Source organism: Ascaphus truei, chromosome 6 (assembly GCF_040206685.1).
Source record: "Ascaphus truei isolate aAscTru1 chromosome 6, aAscTru1.hap1, whole genome shotgun sequence".
NCBI classification, from domain to species: domain Eukaryota; kingdom Metazoa; phylum Chordata; class Amphibia; order Anura; family Ascaphidae; genus Ascaphus; species Ascaphus truei.
Genome location: NC_134488.1, coordinates 95,585,773 through 95,604,295, shown reverse-complemented (window position 1 = coordinate 95,604,295; position 18,523 = coordinate 95,585,773).

The window sequence follows — 18,523 nt, the reverse complement described above, 5'->3', positions numbered from 1 at the left end:
CCCACCCCTCTAAATACATGAAACACCACCCCGCAATACATAATTAAAAATACCCCGCCCCCGCCAATACATTTTTAAAAGACCCCCACCGCCTCAATACATTTTAAAAAAAGACACCCAATACATTTTTAATGGACTCCCCAATACATATATATATATATATATATATATATATATATATATATTTTAAATCGGGCTGCACTGGTAAAATCATATCTCCCCCAGCACCCCTCATGTCACCCCCCCTGCATCTCCCTCACATCACACCCTCTGCATGTCCCTCACATCACTCCCCCTGCATATCCCACACATCACCCCCCCTGCATGTCCCTCACATCACCCCTCCTGCATGTCCCTCACATAACCCCCCCTGCATGTCCCTCACATCACCCCCCCCTGCATGTCCTCACATCACCCCCCCTGCATGTCCCTCACATCACCCCCACCCCCTGCATGTCCCTCACATCACCCCTCCTGCATGTCCCTCACATCACCCCCCCTGCATGTCCCTCACATCACCCCCCCCTGCATGTCCCTCACATCACCCCCCCTGCATTTCCCTCACATTAACCCCCCCTGCATGTCCCATCTCCCTCACATCCCCCCCACCCCGTGCATGTCCCTCACATCACCCCCCCTTTATGTCCCTCACATCACCCCTCCCACCCTGCATGTCCCATCTTCTCAAGCGGTGGCGGGCAGGTTGCGGCAGTAGGTGGCGGCACATGCATGCGCGCGCTAGAGCGCGGCTGTGTGCGGGCTCGAGGGGGGGAGTGGAAGAGCCGGGCGGCACGCGCATGCGTACACATGCGCGTGGCTGTGTGCGGGTGGGGAGAGTGGAAGAGCCGGGGAAACCTGGGAGAGGGGGAGCCGGGGAGAGCCAGGAAACATATATATATATATATATATAATACTGAGTTAAGTTATGGTGAGTAAAAAAAGTGACAAAAACCCTCCACAGGAAAGCTAATATGCAAATATAACTGTATGCTCATCTGCATGTCTTAGGCAGGTCTGCAACCCCGCCTTTACCCATTATCACCCAGCATACAGCACTTCCACTGCAGCAAGGGATTCTGGGAAATGACATGCAAATGAGCACACTGTCACTTTTTGCCTCAATAACCATTTTTAACATGGTTCCCTATAGGCTTAAGCTTGCTGCATGGTCACAGCTTTGAGCACAGCCAGGGTTAAGGTGCATACCCAGAAAACCACCCATGGGATAGGCTAAACCATAATTTACTCACCATAACTTAACTCAGTATTATGGTTTAGCCTATCCCATAGCCTCTCTTGCATTCCCAGTAAAATCAACCCCACACTGATGAGACCCATCAAGGTCGAAACGGCTGTCTGTGGGTGGTTTTCTGGGTATGCACCTTAAGGCCTGGGACCCGCTGCGCTCGTTGGCGCGGGCGGCAATGTAGCGAGTTCCCCACCAGCAGGGGAATCCTTGCGAGCCGGTCCCGGTCCCGGTCCCCACTGGCTGCACAGCTGATCACACGCTGTGGCGTGTCAGCCGCTAGGAGACACCACAGAATGGTGTTTCTTAGCGTTGACGCGTCACGTGGTGTGGCTGTGAGCCAATGGGGAGGGGAGGCTGCGGGAGGAGGAGAGGCTTCGGGGAGCGGGGAGGAGTGTGGAGTGAAAGCAGCGTGAGTGCCTGTCTGAGTGCGTGAGTGCGTGCGTGCGTGCGTGTGTGTGTTTTTTTTACTTACCTGCAGCCCGTGGAGGGAGGGAGGGGGGGGGAAGAGTAGCGGGTCCCTCCGCTCAAGCCACGCCCCCCCCCCCTCCCTGTCAATCCTCCCACTCCCGCCCACCTCCCGCTCCGGCCCCTCACGTCATGGCCGCGCCCCCTCACGTCATGGCTGCGCCCCCCCGACCCTTTGGCCACGCCCCCCCGCTCCGAGAAAAGTATCCTGTAGACCGCAGATCGCGGTACAGCGAGTTGCACGCGCCGCCGGCAAGCAAGCCAGCCGTGCGGACGCGTGCAACGGGACCTTAGCCTAACCCTGGCTGTGCTCAAAGCTGTGACCATGCAGCAAGCTTAAGCCTATAGGGAACCATGTTAAAAATGGTTATTGAGGCAAAAAGTGACACTGTGTGCTCATTTGCATGTCATTTCCCAGAATCCCTTGCTGCAGTGGAAGTGCTGTATGCTGGGTGATAATGGGGAAAGGCGGGGTTGCAGACCTGCCTAAGACATGCAGATGAGCATACAGCTATATTTGCATATTAGCTTTCCTGTGGAGGGTTTTTGTCACTTTTTTTACTCACCATAACTTAACTCAGTATTATAGTTTAGCCTATCCCATAGCCTCTCTTGCATTCCCAGTAAAATCAACCCCACACTGATGAGACCCATCAAGGTCGAAACGGCTGTCTGTGGGTGGTTTTCTGGGTATGCACCTTAACCCTGGCTGTGCTCAAAGCTGTGACCATGCAGCAAGCTTAAGCCTATAGGGAACCATGTTAAAAATGGTTATTGAGGCAAAAAGTGACACTGTGTGCTCATTTGCATGTCATTTCCCAGAATCCCTTGCTGCAGTGGAAGTGCTGTATGCTGGGTGATAATGGGTAAAGGCGGGGTTGCAGACCTGCCTAAGATATGCAGATGAGCATACAGTTATATTTGTATATATATATATATATATATATGCAAGTTACTTGCTTGGCGCTTTTGTAAATATTTTTTTTGTAAATAACTTTCTCGCTTGCTCATATAGCCCGCAATTGTGCCCCCCGCACATCCGCAAGTTGCAGGACACCCGGCGCTCATGCTCTAAGCATTAGTGCGCTCAGCGCCAGCGGGGACTAGCCTTAGCGTCCTGGATATATATGTTAAAACAATTGGGAAATATCAAAATGGCTGTAGTTTTCTCCCCATAATGTGGTCAAGATGGTGTGTAAGTAAGTGCTTCATGTTAAGAGGTTGATTAGAAACGGAAAATAAAATGTTATCTTCTGGTTTTCTTTACCCCAACACATCTGAAAAGCTAGACTTACCTCTGCTGTTCAAAACAAAAAGTTTGTGCTATGTTGCTTTCCAATAAAACGATTTTTGAATATTGTTTTTAATTATTGCTGAGGAGGAATTTAAGAAAATTAATTCAAGCAGAATGTTGAATATATATATATTTTTTAGAGTGCTGTAAGTGCATGTGTGCCAAAACCAACGAGGCATTGCACTTTTAGGGGTATCCCACCTAGATGTATGTTGTAAGCCTCAATAGCTTTGGAGCTGTAGTGCACTGAGCTCTAGGAATTTCCTGGTTCCAGAATTAAACATTTTTTTACCAGTCTGAAATGCAAGATGGCTGCAAGACCAACCTGGTGAGGTGGCTTTCTTTTGGTTCATCAAAAGAAGTCTTAACTTGACAGGCTGTTCTAACAAACAAGAATAAAAAAAGTAAAATGGTAAAGCCGCAATCCAGACAAAAAAATACCCTCTTTGGGTGCACATCTCCACAATACATTTTACAAGAGGAAAAGGATAGCAATGAGTTGAAGGGACAAGGCCACATATACAAATGGGAATAGAATACCCTAATAAAGCACTAACTACGCAAAGCCCTGCAGCCTTTTTATTGTGATCTAATCTTGGAAGCACACATTAGATGACTTGTCAGAGGTTACAAAGAGTTTACACTGGCATTCAAACTCACTTCAAACAACTAGTTTGCCCCTACTTGGCAGCCAGTTCCAGGTAACCCGGCGGAGGCATTCCTTCTGATGAGGAATATCCAGGAATTTCAGGACTGCAGTCTTGACGTCTAAGGCCTGGGACCCGGTGAGCCCGGCGGCGCGGGCGGCCACACGCGAGTTCCCCACCAGCAGGGGAATCCTCCCGAGCCGGTCCCCCCTGGCTGCACAGCTTACTACACGCTGTGGCGCGTCAGCCGCTATGGGATACAAGAGAATGGTGATCCCTAGCGTTGACGCGTCACGTGGTGTGGCTGTAAGCCAATGGGGAGGGGAGGCTTCGGGAGGAGGAGAGGCTTCGGGGAGCGGGGAGGAGTGTGGAGTGAAAGCAGCGTGAGTGCCTGTGTGTGTGTCTGAGTGCATGAGTGCCTGTCTGTGTGTGTGTATGTGAGTGCGTGAGTGCCTGCCTCTGTCTGTGTGTGTGTGTGTATGAGTGCCTGCGTGTGTGTGTGCCTGTGCCTGTGCCTGTCTGTGTGTATGTGTGTGTGTGTGTTGCTTTACTTACCTTCAATCAGCAGCCCGAGCCGTGGGGGGGGAGGAGGGGGGGAGGGGGGGAGAGAGTAGCGGGTCCCTCTGCTCAAGCCACGCCCCCCCTCCCGCTCAAGCCTCCCACTCCCGCCCACCTCCGGCTCCCGCTCCCTACAGACCGCATATCGCGGTCTGTGTATGTCAGCGCCCCGCCTGTATGCAGTGCGGGCGCGCCGACTCTGGGAGCGGGGCCTTAGCCTAAAGTGTAAATTCCTCTAGCAAGTTTTGCTGACCCCTTGTAATAAAGCAGAGCACCCTGTGGGCCAGGAGGATACTGCTTTCCTTACATAGAACTACTCCAACCTATAAGCACTACAAATATCCCTTATGGTATCTCGAGGAATGTGGCTGTGGCTAGCAAGGCTATGCAACCTTTAACTACAAACTTTGTTTTTACATTAACAAACCTTTATTTATTACTAAACACTATAAAGATGTATCCCCATCTTAGATGAAAGTGAACTAAGGGCAGTAAGGCATCGTTCATGATGGCGGCGCGGGTGCGTGTACTCCTGCAGCCCCAGCGATGTGTGCACTAGGCTGCAGGAGATTAGGGAGGCGATCGGGGACGTGGCGGATGTGTCACAAAGCTGGTTCGCCCTCATTGGCTGAACTAGCTCACATGACACTGACGTCACGCAACTGCAGCCCAAAATCTCAAAATTTACTTGTCGGGCCACAATGTAGCTGCGTCGACGCGCTACAGCGCCGCGGGCACTTGAGGAAACACAATAGGAAATCCGATAAGAGTCCCGGAAGTGCACGCGCACGTAGCGACGTCGCCAGCATTAGTGCAGCCCTAGAGGCTTAAGACTGCGGCCAGGCTGGGAGCTGGCGCTTGAGCGCCGTGACGTGCTCTGCTTGGCCGTGCTTTTCCTGGCCAGCTAGTTGCGCTCGTATGGGGGTGAGGCCATGACGTCACGGAGCTGGTTCGCCCTCATTGGGTGGGGAGTTTGACTGGGGCGGTACACCTGTCAAACCGTAATGCAGGTGTCCTTATGCGAGCTCAGGGAGGACAGAAACCTCCTGTGGAGCAAAAGGGCAAAAGCCTCATTGGGCGAACCGCTCACGTGACGCGCCAGCGAGTGGCATAAACAAATTTGCTTGCCTCTGCAAGCAGCCGAGCGCAATGTGCTCACGGGCGTGCACTTGCTCATGCTGGCCACACACATTGCCGCAATGTGTTTCATCACGGCGAGCGTGCCTGCTCAGCATCACCCTGGCCGCAGCCTAAGAGACAAAGGATTGGAAATTTGTGAATTTACATTTTTCAGACCCCATTTCAAAAACCACCCAAAGAACAAAATTCAGGTAACATTCTTTAACAAGATGTTTTTATCTGAGATTTTCTCCTAACAAATACGATCTGAAAAAGGCTCGGCTATAAACACTGTCAAACAATAGGTTTACCACAATCACACCAGCTATAATTTTTCTGGAAACACATTGTAAGTCTTAAGACTAAACTAAGGTGGGGTTCCCAGCACTCAAATCGAAAAATAAAGACAAAGTATGGAGTAAAAAATGATTTACTAGAGTGTGTCCACATAAATACAGGACATACAAGATAAATATACTGCAATAATTGTCAATTGTTGAATGGCACAACTGATTAATTGGTAAGAAGTATCACCAAATAAAGCGTAATACAAGATAAACCGTATGGGGAGGGAGAACACGGGTAAAAAGGGAGGAAGGAAAAGACAAGGGGGGAAAAAGGAGGGGGGGAGAATAAGACGTAGCCATCTAGGGATGCGCTTTAATTGGAAATACTCAGCTAGAGTAAAGGCGTGAAGTTCTAGATTTAGTTTGTGTTCCCTTCCCCCGTGTCTTTTGCAACATTTCCATGATTCTCCTTTTCCTCTGTCAATCTACTACTAAAACTGTAACGCTTGCCCTTAACCTTTTCAGTCTGGATTATTGTCTCTCTATCGGAATATATAGTCTAAATTCTGCAGCTCATCTCCTTAAATCTATCAAGATTTTGATCACGTGCAACATGATTTTTCTTACCTTCAGGCTCTCCGCTTATTCAGTTTAATTTGTCTGTGCGACCCGTGCTCTGCTCAAAGCGGTCTCATTTTCACCCCTTCCACCTTCATTGTTCTCTCCCGCCTTAAACCTCTTACCTATGGATCTCCCTCACACTCGGTATACAGCGAGCACCTTCTCTTCCCACCTTTAAGCCACACCATAAAACACCTTTTCGGTGTTAGATTTGCCATTAGGCCCAGGCCTAGGGCTGCATCCATGCTTACGGCGATCGCGGCGCAATCAAAACCATGTACGTGAATTGTAGCGTCCATACTGCGCACGCACACGTGATCGTGGGGAAGAGTGATGCAATACAAACTTTTTTTGTCTTTGCCGCGCAATGGCCGGGTCACGGTCTTGCCCCCTTAAACGCCTCCCTGTTGCGTCTACGTACAGGACAAGAATCGATTACATTTAGTGTATTGAGAGGGCGGTAGATGGTCAGACGAAAAATGTAGGGGTTGGAAAAAAGGTATGGGCCAATGGGCGGCAGTATTGTAAACCCGCCACTGAACCTTTTGAATGAAGCATTTCATAACCTGGACTCATGGCTATTTCTTATCACACCCTCGGTTGCACTTTCCAACCGTGGTCAAGCACTGCCATCTACTGTACTCCCAACTGTACTGTACTCCTTCCACTGCTCTGTAAATCTCCCAACATATTTTAGATTACAAATTCCCTGCAGCAGGGATTTCCTTTATTATTGTCTGATTTTATGTTGCACTTAATGTATTAGCATTCCCTGCATTGTCTCTTTTGACAAGTGCTGCGTACATTGGTGGGCTATAAAAATATACACAGAAAAGTCCCCTCCAATGTTTGTAAATTTAGTGGTCCACCTAGTGCGTGGGATTCCCAACTCCAGTCCTCAATAACCCCCAATGGGTCAGGTTTTAAGCATATCCCTGCTTCAGCACTGAGGCACCTGTCCTAATAGAAGTACTGTACTGCAAAATCGAAACCTCCACAGCAGATCAACCCTTCAGTATTTTACCTTGACCCTATAAATCCACAGTAAACAGTCTGCACCACACTAGCCCCCAGATTAATCAAGCTCCTTTAGGGTTAACGCACCCAAATGGGCATCAATTCATTTCCATTAACTTGAATGGGAGTGAACACCTGCTTGGGTGCATTAACCCTGTAACACACCTTGGTGAATAACCCCTTTGATACTTCCTTGTTATTGCTTAAAAGGGGTTGGAGTGCAGCAAGATAAACCGCTTTAAATATGGTTATTTTAAGCCTCTGTTCTTATCTTAAAGGAATAACGCTGTGAATGAGCTTCACTTGTCTGTTTGTTTCATAAAGTGCACCGTCACAAAGAGGATGTACCGAAAAGGTCTGGGTGTTGTATCAGATGTATGAACAGGGCAATATTTGCTCACATTTATAGCTAAAGATTTTAGCAGACATAAGTAACCAGGTTACAAAATGTATGCATTTACTGTATCCTAATTGAAAACACTGGTTCTACTTGGGACTGGAACTCAAAACAGAAAAACAAATGAGGAAATGTGCATATATAGTGCAATAGACAGAATATGCAATTCCAGAGCATGCTGCATCTAAGACACATACTCCGTTGCTCTTTGAATCAAGCTCCCGTCTATAAATTTTGCTGACCGCTACTGCATAGAATTCTCTCAGGAATACCTCTGTATCAGTAAGGATAAAACGGTAAAAAAAATTTTATTAAAAAAGGCAAATCATCACCTAGTTATTTCTATTCTCCAATAGAATTCTATGCACAGAATCTATTAAACCAGCAACATGTGAAAAATTGTGTGTTTTAAAATAAAAATAAAATCAGTTGTGTAGTATTAGATAATATTCTGCATTTTCTTTTCAACTCCTAATGCCATTTTTTTTATTTCAAATAGTTTTTATTATTTTTCCGCACAGTACAGATGATAGACATCAGAGATCCAACAATATGACCGTGCGAACATTCTTATACATGGAGTAGGAATAATATCAATGGAATACTATAGAATAGTCATACAAACACTCTTGGCTATATACTTATATTCTCCTAATGCTTAAATTGCAGATGATTAGACATTACAGCCACTTTATTACGGTTATTGTTGGGGGCTCGGTTCTTACAGGGCGATTTATATACTAATTTGCGGTGTAGTAAGAACAAAGAGGGAGAACACAGAGAGAAAGAGGAGAGAGGACAACCAAGGAGGACATGGGGGGTGGGGAGGAGGTGGAGGGTGAGAAGGAGGGAGACTTCCCCACGACCGCTTCAATTTTCTGTTTGACTGTTTTGTATTACATTTAGTGCCCCAGCCAAGGATCCCATGTTTTATAACATTTGTCTGTAGAATGCTTTAGGAACGTTCTCATTTTATTTCCATCCACATCACCTCGGTTATTCTTTTTTCTACAGTTCGCCTAAAGGGTGGGGCTATCTTCTTCCAGGAAGCCGCCACGGCGCATCTAGCCGCCGTCAGTATAAATGATACCAGCCTCCTCATAGGCCCGCTTATATCTTCAACTGGTTTTGCCAGGAGAAAAACCAACGGGCCTATGGGTATCGAAAGATGTGTTACATCTTTAATAATAGTTTGGATAGTGGTCCAGTACTTCTGAATCGCTGGACATGACCACCAAATGTGAACCATGTCACACCTTTGTCCACACCCCTTCCAGCACAGATCTGATGCTGTCGGGTAGATCTGCTTCAGATGACTTGGGGTGAGATACCAGTGACATATAATTTTGGAAATGTATTTATTTATAAAATGTTTTACCAGGAAGTAATACATTGAGAGTTACCTCTCGTTTTCAAGTATGTCCTGGACATAGTTAATGACAAATAACATGGTTACAAATACAGTTACATAAATGAACAGGGTATACATTACATACAAGACATTGCATGCACAGTTAGAGAAGATGTATATTATAGGCTTATGTAACAGTTACTGACCAGATTAAAATGTGAGACAGCTTTAGTTTTCTAAATATTTTGTTTGATAGTGGTACAAATAGATGTCTTTGCGGCAAACTCCCAAATATCCTCCCAGTCATCTCTATCAATTTCCAAATTCAGGTCGGCCGCCCATTTGAGCATATAGTTGCGATCACGGGTGTCCCCCGCGGCCTCCATACCCGCATATATTTTTGTGATCAGGCCCTTTTGGTAAGTACCTCTTCTACATAATACTTCAAAATTTGAGAGAGAGGAGGGAATTCTAATTTTGGGGACATTTTTTGCTGAAAATGACAAATCTGTAAATATTTAAACAGAGAGGTCTGGGGTCTCATATCTGGTTTGTAGCTCCTGGTAACTAAGGAATTTCCCGTTATGCAATAAGTCGGCAATTGTCCTAATATTTGTAGCTTTGAATTGATCAAATTGTTTGGTATCACATCCTGGGGGAAAATTTGGATTGTTAAAGAGTGGAATAAGTTGTGAGGTGGCTGAAATAAGTTTAAATTTGCTCTTAAGACTTGGAACATACCTCCCATGTACATCTCATCGGTCCCAGCTCAAACTGTTTCACCCGTAGCTCCTTTTTTTCCAGGGCCCATAACGGCATTGGCAGAGAAGACGTTCTGGCTGTGAGGAATCAGGGATCGCGGCGTCCGCGCCCTGGTTCCTCTGCTGATATATTCCCTCCTGCTGCCGTGGCGCGCATCCCTCGCCAGCGCTACTCACCTCCGGCGGTTCTGGGGGTTCCCCGTCGTCCTCGGCGTCCCCGGTTTCCAGCAGTACCTCACGCGGCCGCCATGTCGCTCGGGCGCGCGCCTGAACAGCGCGCGCCGGGCGAAGTTAATTTATTCACTGCTCTGGCAGTGAAGACCCGCCCCCAACACAGGAATATGATCTCCTGTCAAGACAAGAGTCCTCACCTGCCTGCCAATCAAGGGAACCTATCCAGGATGGCTCCACGCAGTCCTCCAGGTCTGCCTTCACTTCTGATTGGTCAGCCACACTTTATAATGCCAGTCCTTCCTATCATTCATTGCTCGACATAGTTTTCACTTGGATTACTACTCTGGCGTTTTCTCTCTCATTCTCTCAGGTTACGACTTGGCTTGGCGGACGTCTCTCTCTGGCTCTAGACCCCTGCTTGGACAAACGACCTTCCGGAATTCTCTAATCCCAGACTTTGGCTAACGGCAACGACAACGGCATTTCTACACCGGTACCGGCAAGTATTGCTAGCTAAATACACCTGGCCTGGCAACGCCAAAATCACCACACTCCGGACACGCTCCCTTTGCTGCGGGTGCGTGCTTCTATACGTTCCTCACCTCAGTGAAAGGAACGGGTCTGGTCTGCGGGCAGCACCGGCGTAACATTATGTCGAGCCCACAAGACGCAGACCAGACTGTGGACTCTATGATGACGGCCATGTACCAACAAATACAATTAACGGATCAAGTGGCTCTCCTCTCCCAACAGGTATCGGACCGCCCTTTACAGGCTCCGCCTGCGGCTGCACCCCCGGCGCAGCCTGACTTATCTTCCACTTCATTTTCAGTTCCGAAGATTCCGGCTCCAAGGCCCTACGCAGGGGATCCACACGCCTGTCGTGGCTTTCTCAACCAGTGCGAGATCCAGTTCGAGATGGCTCCCCAGTTGTATGCTACTGGCCGGAAAAAGTTAGCCTACGTATATAGTCTGCTCACAGGTAATGCACTGGCATGGGCCTCTCCGATCTGGGAACTACGCCCTGATATTACCCGCGATTACGCGGCCTTCAGACGGGACTTTCGACAGGTTTTTGATATCCCCGCACGTCAAGAGACTGCTTCTGATACCCTGCTAGAGCTTACACAGGGACGTCGGCCTGTGGGTCAATACGCCTTGGAATTCAGAACTGTAGCAGCTGAGACTCATTGGGGTCAGGAGGCTTTAGTCGCTGTCTTCTGGAAAGGTCTATCGGAGTCTCTGAAGGATGAACTTGCTTCCCACACCAGGCCAGAGTTACTGGAGGATCTCATCACCTTGGCTACTCATATGGATCAGCGCCTTCAGGTACGCCGCGCTCAGCGTCAGCTTCCCCGGGCTACGCCTTTCCGTGCTTCCTTTTCCAGGTTCTCTACTAACCAGAGACCCGTCGTATCTCCGTTACCGGTGTTGGAGGCTCCAGAGCCGATGCAACTTGGAGTTCAGCAACCTCGGGTACCGTCACGACAACTTCGCTCTACTGGGGAATCGTGCCATCATTGCGGAGCTTCTGAGCAGCGTACCCGTAACCATCCTCCATCTCCGGGAAACGACTAAGCCCAGTGAGTACGAAGGGGCGCTCTCTGGGTACTGAATCTCCTTGTCCCCCTCCCAGAAGGGAACTTCCCAAAAGATTGACTATTCCCGTCTCCCTTTCAGGACCGACTTTCCGCACCTCCACTGCTGCATTTATCGATTCCGGCGCAGGAGGGAATTTCATAGATCAAACCTTTTCTGAGCAAAATCAAATTCCGCTTTCCAGGAAGGACTCTCCCGTTGCCTTGGTCGGGATTGATAATCGACCTCTCACCCCGGCTTATATCTCCTTAGAGACCGGACCTATCACCCTTTCTACTCATTCTCACAAAGAGACTCTGGGTTTTGATGTTATTCATGCCCCAGGAACACCTATCACGCTTGGCTTGCCCTGGTTACAGAAGCATAATCCACTCATCGATTGGGTTTCTCCTAACCCTATTAACTGGAGGTCAAGGTCAGAGAAACCTTTTTCCTCTATCAAGCAACCATCCTTTCTATTAGCCAATACATCAAGTTCTCTGAGGGAGTTACCTTCTCCATACGCTGAATTCTTGGACGTTTTCAGCAAGGCTCAGTCTGAACTTCTACCTCCTCATCGTTCCTACGATTGTCCGATTGATCTGGTACCTGGTTATACCTTGCCTAAAGCCAAATCTTATCCTCTCTCGTTGCCCGAGACCAAAGCTATGGACGAATATATTCGTGAGAATCTTAAGCGGGGCTTCATACGTCATTCCAATTCTCCTGCGGGGGCTGGATTCTTCTTTGTCAAAAAGAAAGATGGTACTCTCAGACCATGTATTGATTACCGGGGTCTGAACCATATCACGGTGAAGAATCGTTATCCACTCCCACTCATCTCCGAACTCTTTGATAGACTTCAGGGGGCCAATCTCTTTACTAAACTGGATCTCCGTGGGGCATACAACCTCATCCGCATCCGGGAGGGCGATGAATGGAAGACTGCCTTCAACACCCATAGCGGACACTACGAATATCTAGTGATGCCCTTCGGGTTATGCAACGCACCGGCAGTTTTCCAGGACTTCATCAATGACATCTTTCGAGACGTTCTTAATATATTTGTAATTGTATACCTGGATGACATCCTTATTTTTTCTCAAAACTTACAGGATCATATCATCCATACGAAGTTTGTGCTTTCACGCCCCGGCGAGAACCGGTTGTTTGCTAAAATGGAGAAATGCATTTTTCATCAGTCTACCACTTCTTTTCTCGGATACATCATCTCCAACAAAGGTTTGGCCATGGACCCAGAGAAGCTAAAGGCCGTCGTGGATTGGCCACAACCCAATTCCCTCAAATCTGTTCAACGGTTTTTGGGTTTTTCTAATTATTACCGGAAGTTTATCCGCAACTTTTCTACCATTGTCGCTCCTATCACGGCACTGACCAAAAAAGGTGCAGACCCTTCATCTTGGTCTCCAGAAGCTGTCACGGCATTCGAGACACTGAAACAAACTTTTGTCTCTGCTCCCATCCTTCGACACCCTAACACGAATTTCCCCTTCACTTTAGAGGTTGACGCTTCGGACTGTGGGGCTGGGGCGGTTCTGTCGCAGAAATTTTCTTCCCAGGATAAACTTCATCCTTGCGGGTTTTTCTCCAAAAGATTTTCATCGGCAGAGAGGAATTATGACGTGGGCAATAGGGAACTTTTGGCCGTCAAAATGGCTCTTCAAGAATGGAGACATCTTCTGGAGTGGTCAAAAGAGCCATTCACCATCCTTACGGACCATAAGAACTTATTGTACATTGAGAATGCCCGTCGCTTAGGTCCTCGCCAAGCTCGCTGGTCGTTATTTTTCTCTAGATTCAATTTTGTTCTCTCATACATTCCCGGCACTAAGAACGTCAAAGCGGATGCTCTCTCCCGGCAATACTCTTCTGAAGAGAGATCAGAGAAAACCACTGAGTCCATCCTCCCTAAACAAAGAATCTTAGCAGCTGTGGCATTCAAGAATCTGGAGAGGATCATCAAGTCTCAAGAGAACCTCCCGTCCGGTCTTGTGGTTCCTAAAGACTCTTTGTATGTGGAACCCAAATTTATCCCTGAAATACTGGACTGGGGACACGCCGTCCGTTCGGCAGGGCATCCTGGATTCAAGAAAACCTTGGACCTCATCCGTCGTACCTTTTGGTGGCCCAATATGGTTAAAACCATTCTGGAATTTACACGGTCCTGTCCGGTATGTGCGCGTAACAAGATTCCTCGTCAGAAACCTCAGGGTCTTCTCTTACCTTTACCTATTCCGGAGCGTCCCTGGTCCCACATTTCGATGGATTTTATTGTGGAGTTGCCTAGGTCGAATGGCATGAATACCATTCTTGTGGTAGTGGATCTGTTTTCCAAGATGGCACACTTTATCCCTCTCAAAGGATTACCCTCCTCACCCGCCCTTGCGGATATTTTTGCCAAAGAGATTTTCCGGATCCATGGGATTCCCACATCCATCGTGTCCGATCGGGGTTCCCAGTTCGTCTCCAAGTTCTGGAGAAATTTCACCAAGAGACTAGGTATCTCGTCTTCCTTTTCTTCTGGATATCACCCTCAATCCAACGGACAGACCGAGAGGGTTAATCAATCCCTCGAGAAATACTTAAGGTGCTTCGTCTCTAATTCTCAGGATGACTGGGCAGAATTACTTACCTGGGCTGAGTACGCATTCAATTCTTCCAGGAATGAGTCCACCCACGAGAACCCCTTCTTTATCAACTACGGATTCCATCCGGCTCGCCTACCCATTACTAAAGAATCCTCTGGGGTACCAGCCGTGGACGAACATATTACTCTCCTACAAGACTCTTGGTCCAGAATACAATCTGCATTACAAAAGGCATCCTTGACATCTAAAAATCAGGCTGATCGTCACCGTCGTCCGGCACCCGAATACAAACCCGGGGACAAGGTTTGGCTATCATCCAAGAACATCCGTCTCAAAACGCCTTCCCTCAAATTGGCTCCTAGGTTCCTGGGTCCCTTTTCCATTTTTGAGCAGGTTAATCCGGTTTCTTTTCGACTCCAACTTCCTCAAAGTATGAGAATTCCGAATGTCTTTCACACCTCACTTCTCAAACCTTTTATCTCCAGTAGCCTCTTTCCGGATCACACTTCTAAACCAGATCCTGTGATGGTACAGGGTAACGAAGAGTATGAAATACAGGCTCTACTGGATTCCCGTCTTTCAAGAGGTAAAGTCCTCTTCTTGGTCCACTGGAGAGGTTTTGGACCCGAAGAGAGGTCATGGGTACCCCTGAAAGATATTCATGCTCCAGGACTCCTCAAACGCTTTCGTAAGAAGTTTCCATCAAAACCATGGAAGGATCGTCCTGAGGCCGATCCTGAAGGGGGGGGGTACTGTGAGGAATCAGGGATCGCGGCGTCCGCGCCCTGGTTCCTCTGCTGATATATTCCCTCCTGCTGCCGTGGCGCGCATCCCTCGCCAGCGCCACTCACCTCCGGTGGTTCTGGGGGTTCCCAGTCGTCCTCAGCGTCCCCGGTTTCCAGCAGTACCTCACGCGGCCGCCATGTCGCTCGGGCGCGCGCCTGAACAGCGCGCGCCGGGCGAAGTTAATTTATTCACTGCTCTGGCAGTGAAGACCCGCCCCCAACACAGGAATATGATCTCCTGTCAAGACAAGAGTCCTCACCTGCCTGCCAATCAAGGGAACCTATCCAGGATGGCTCCACGCAGTCCTCCAGGTCTGCCTTCACTTCTGATTGGTCAGCCACACTTTATAATGCCAGTCCTTCCTATCATTCATTGCTCGACATAGTTTTCACTTGGATTACTACTCTGGCGTTTTCTCTCTCATTCTCTCAGGTTACGACTTGGCTTGGCGGACGTCTCTCTCTGGCTCTAGACCCCTGCTTGGACAAACGACCTTCCGGAATTCTCCAATCCCAGACTTTGGCTAACGGCAACGACAACGGCATTTCTACACCGGTACCGGCAAGTATTGCTAGCTAAATACACCTGGCCTGGCTACGCCAAAATCACCACACTCCGGACACGCTCCCTTTGCTGCGGGTGCGTGCTTCTATACGTTCCTCACCTCAGTGAAAGGAACGGGTCTGGTCTGCGGGCAGCACCGGCGTAACACTGGCGTACTGAGATTCAATAGCTAACCTGGAATATTGGGCTGGCTCGGCCTTCCAGACCACCACTTGTCGCAAAGTACTACCAGGCGGCCCAATTACGGCATCTGGGACACCCATGCCCCCTCTTATTTTTGACATGAGCATCACTGATCTGGCTGTCCTGGGCCTTTTGCCCTGCCAGATGTAATGGAATATTTTATTTTGTATTTTTTTTAAAATTCAGATCCAGGTATCCGGACCGGGAGGGTATGGAAGTGATATAATAACCTTGGGAGTATATTCATTTTGACTGATATTATTCTCCCGATCCACAATACCTGGTGTCCTTCCCAGTTTAGAAGCCAAAAAGAGCTGCTCAAAGCTCAAAACGGAGAGCCAAAGAATACATATAATAAAGTCAATGATATATAGGACCACTGTGGTTAGCACATGAGGGAAAATTCAAACGTGGGATTCGGTATATTTGCTTGGAGAAGGAACCAAAGACAGAAATGTGCAGAGTAGGAGTTCCAATGGATAACGCTACCTGGGATCGGCATAAAACAGAGGAAAGATATATTACCTCTGTAGATCCCTAATGTAGCACTCGGTTAACGCTGCAAATCCGTCTGATCTTGGGCGTAGGCGTCGTGGTGTCCGATTCTGCTGCTACTTCCTTCTCACAGACTTTTCTTGTGGAGCTCCCGAATGCCAATGGTATGTGCACCTACTTCTGGTCCGTCCGGGAACGCTCCCCTCACTCTGCTAGTTCCGCGAGTGATCACAATGTGGCAAAGAATCCCATATGGCGTGCCCTCATCACCTCAGTGCGTCTCTCCAATCAGCAGGCGGTATACAGGAGAATAGGGATCGGTATGAGACTGCAGAGTCCAGGAACAAAGCACCCTCAGCTCACCAGGTATAATGGAAATAAAAAACTTTTATTTAACTACATAAAAATGAAAAAAGACAAACAAAATACAGAAAAAACAACCTCCTACGCGTTTCAGGCTCTAAAAGCCCTTTTTCAAGGAGTATGGTTGGGACTGTGAAACGAATGTGATTACAATAGATTGCAATTAGCCACAGCTGTTTTTCAAGTACACAGGAGGGGCTATATTAAGAAGCTTGCTTTGTTCCTGGACTCTGCAGTCTCATACCGATCCCTATTCTCCTGTCCTTCCTAGTTTGCCAAATCTTTTTTGATCTTCTTGAATAGGGGTGAGTTGTTGCTTTGATATAGAGAGTGGTAGTACCTGGTCATATTTACCCAAATATTTAATATGAGAGGAACTCCTTCTGTATTTGAAATTCAGTTTTAATAGTTTAACCTCAGGGTCTGGGAGATTCAAATCAAACTTATTATTGATTTTCCTAATGCCATTTTTTATGATTTTATTTAATGTAGTGATCATCCTTTGGTTGTTACAGCAACCATTTAAAAAGTCATATCCACTTCCTCTTTTGAAACAGACCCACACACCTCTTTTTGAGCTCTGCCATTTGGCAACAAAGTATCACAAACAGACGTGTTGCTGTGTTTCAAAACAGCAGATGATCTATTGCTCTGAAAGCTGTAACAATAATGTGTTACACTTTATGAAATGCTGCAGCTGATATAATGTTGCATATTATTGACTGCAGCACAAAGTTAGAAGGCGGCCATTTCGTTAGGCACACAATGTTTTTTTACAGAATTATAACAGGAGCACCAAACAATTGCCAGCTTATGTAAGACAGTAGAATTATACATGGGTACATACTTTACATATAAGAAAAAAAGGGTATGTAGTATTTCTGCTTTAAGTGCACTCCCACTTTGTCTATCTTTATTTTCAGCATGCAAGATTAAAATCTCACGGCAAACTCAGCTTCCCTTTGTTGATTTGTAGATCTTTTTGTAATGGACCCAATAACACTGAAATCTCCAGTGTTTGTGCGCTTAGAATATATTACCGTCAGCAGCGAGACTCTGATTCAAAGAGCAACGGAGTGCGAGTGCCCCAGACACAGAACGCTCTGGCATTGCATATTGTTTCTCTGGTATTTGGAGAAATATCCATCCATCCTGCAACACACTCAATAAAAAAAGGATTATTTAATCTCAATAAATCAGGCAATCACCAAAACTCCAGAGCGACGTTCGGTTCAGACCACAAGGTCTTTTCTCAAGCTCTGTCAGAGCAGACCTGTCTAAGACATGTGAATGTGCTCAGAAGTAATATTTTTATATGCTATATGGTGGAGGGTTTTTAGTCACCTTTTAACCCACCAGAACACACACACACATTTTTTTTTCCTATTTTGCATATTTCCTCATGTATTTAGTTTTCTTGTATCGAGTTCTGCGCCAAGGTGAACCATTGTGGTCAATGATGTAACTTTGGGTTTTGAGATAATCTGGGTTTTCTCGGCAACAAACAGACTCTTTCTTCACAGACTCTATTTTTCCCCCAACATTCATTGGAGTTTGCGTTTCTACATTTACCTTATGCAGGGAGATTTTCTAAATAAAGATATATTTAATTCTTAAAGCGAGTGCTGTAAGTGAATAAAGGTTATGTAGGTCACACAGAGGTACTTTTGACTTTGGAAAAGCTCTGCTTAGTCAGCAAACAATTTTATAATGATGCATTTAGATTTCACAAGTAGGATAACAGTGGAAATATTGTGATATTAATGGTACAACACTATGCAAAACAGCCATGATAACTATAACCTAGTGAACCCATCCAGAATGCTCTTCCGCTCTAGTATAGTCATATTTCTAAATTCCCATTTTTCGAAAAAACGTAATTTTATTTTTCAGTGAGTTTTTACGTACTTATTAATTTTACTGGCACTAGCAGTTGCCATGGCAACCTCTGTTTTCTTAATTAGCTTGAATGGCAGTGGCCTTTTCAACTTCCCATGGAAGAACA